Source organism: Rhinopithecus bieti, unplaced genomic scaffold (assembly GCF_001698545.2).
Source record: "Rhinopithecus bieti isolate Rb0 unplaced genomic scaffold, ASM169854v2 scaffold_74604, whole genome shotgun sequence".
NCBI lineage: Eukaryota > Metazoa > Chordata > Mammalia > Primates > Cercopithecidae > Rhinopithecus > Rhinopithecus bieti.
This window is the reverse complement of record NW_016827408.1, coordinates 1-2,354: the sequence shown is the minus strand read 5'-3', so window position 1 is coordinate 2,354 and position 2,354 is coordinate 1.

The following is a 2,354-nucleotide window of genomic DNA, read 5'->3' as shown; positions in this document are numbered from 1 at the left end:
TCATGTCTCCTGAAAGGATGTCAGGTGAGAGCTTTTTACTGTATCTGTATTTTCTGAAGGAAAGGGCCTATAGCTTTCAAGAGCTTCTCCAAGTATCTATGATATTAAAAAGTTTAAGAAATGATAGTCTAGAAGGTCCTTTAAACAATGAAAGACTCACTCCAGTTATTCATCATTTTGAAAATACACTTCAAGATGGAATTATTCTTTGCTCTTCATAATTTTCCTCACAATATTATTATTAACTTATGTAAAGAGTAACAAGTAGTCTGTCTTTGAAAGCTATAAAATATCTGGGAATAGACTTACCAAATAATGTTTTAATGCCTGTTTAAAAGAAGAATAAACTATCAAATTTTACTGAAGGGTATTTTTAAATTTTCACAATATTTAATTGATGAATAAAGATTAAATATATTCAGGGTGTACAACATGATGATTTGACATACATATATAGTGTAATGATTATTACAATGAAATTAACACATCCATCACCACCCATGCAGCACATTATATACCCAGAACTTGTTCATCTTATGACTAAAAGTTTGTTCCCTTTGACCAACATCTCATTTACCTCACTCCTATCCCCTGGCAACCTCCATTCTACTGTCTGCTTCTATTCTGCATATATATCCAAAAAAAAAAAATGAAATCAATATCTTGAAGAAATATATGCACCTCCATGTTCATTACAGCATTATTCACAATAGTCAAGATTAGCAACAACCTAAGTGTCTCTCAGTAGATAAATGGATAAAGATAATTTGGTACATATATATAACAGAGTGCTATTTAGCCATTAAAAATGGAAATTCTGCCATTTGCAACAGCATGGATAACCCAGAGGACATTATACTCAGTGAAATAAGATAGACACAGAAAGACAAATACTGTTTGATCTCACTTATATGTAAAGGATGTTTACCAAAAAATCTTGAATGTCTTTGGAGATATATCCTGTTTCTGGATGAAAGACTAAATGTTGAAATACGGCAGGTATTTCAAAATCTAGAAATTTAATTCAGTTCCTACAAAAGCCCTGGATTTGAATGGAGTGTGACATTCATTCACCTAATATTTGTTGTCTGTCTACTGTGTATTGGTTACTATAGCATACACAATAAAATAGATCAAGAGGACAAAAGAGAATATTCAAACAATTATATTGAGTATATCTTTGTACACATGAGGGTAGGGATGGATATGTGGTACAGGTGGCATTTCAAATCAGTGTGTAATGGAAAGGATAGATTTCTTTTTTTTTTTTTTTTTTCAAGAAATGTGTTGGGATAATTGGCTGTTTGGAAAATTACTCAGACCTTTACCAACTATCATGGGAAAACTAATTCTAGGTGGAATAAACATCTAACCATGAACTAGAATACTATAAAAGGTATGAGAAGAAATAAGAGGAATACCTGTTTAATCTTGAGATAGGAAAGGCTTTCTTAAGCAAATTACAATCTAGAAGCCATCAAAGAAAAAGTTGACATATTTGACAACATCAAAATTAATACATTTCTGTAGATTACAATATACCATACACAGTGTTAATGGATACATGAAAAACTGGGAAAACTATTTATAACATATGTGACAAAGTACTAATATCCTTCATGTATTAAGAACTCCTATAAATCAATGAGCAAAAGATGAATGTGCACTCTGGGAAAATGAAAAAATACCTGAACAAGCAGTCTACAAAATAAGAAACAAAAATGGCCTAATGTACGTAAGATACTTGATTTCATCAACAAATAAATGCAAATTTGAAAATCATTTAGATATTGGTTTTAGGCTTTAAATTTGACAAAGATTTAAAAGACTTATAATATCACTGCTGGTAAATAGGGTAGGAAAACAGACATATACTCTTGGTGGGAATGTAAATTGCTGCAGTATATTGCTGACTTTCTGGAGAGCAACATAGTAATACTGTCAAAAATTAAAATGTGTGTACTCTTGAGTGCAGAAATTTCAGCTCTAGGAATTTATTTTGAGGAAATACTATAAGGGTTATGGTCCCAGTTGTATGTGTAAGGATGCTAATTTCATCATTGCTTATACTTGGCATCTCCCTACCCCCAAAAAGGAAAACAGTCCATATGCTCACCAACAGGGGATTTGTTAAATCATCGTGCCTCAATAGGGAATTTGTTCAACAAATTGTGTTGCATCCATTATGGAATACTAAACTAAGCAGCAAATTTAAAAAGTAGACCTATGGTGTATAAAGTAATATAGAACCATGCCTTTGAAATATTGTCAAGCTTTTAAAAAAATAATATCTCAGAATAACATGTTTACTGTGATCCCAAGTATTTGAAAAGGAAAACAAACTAAATACATAT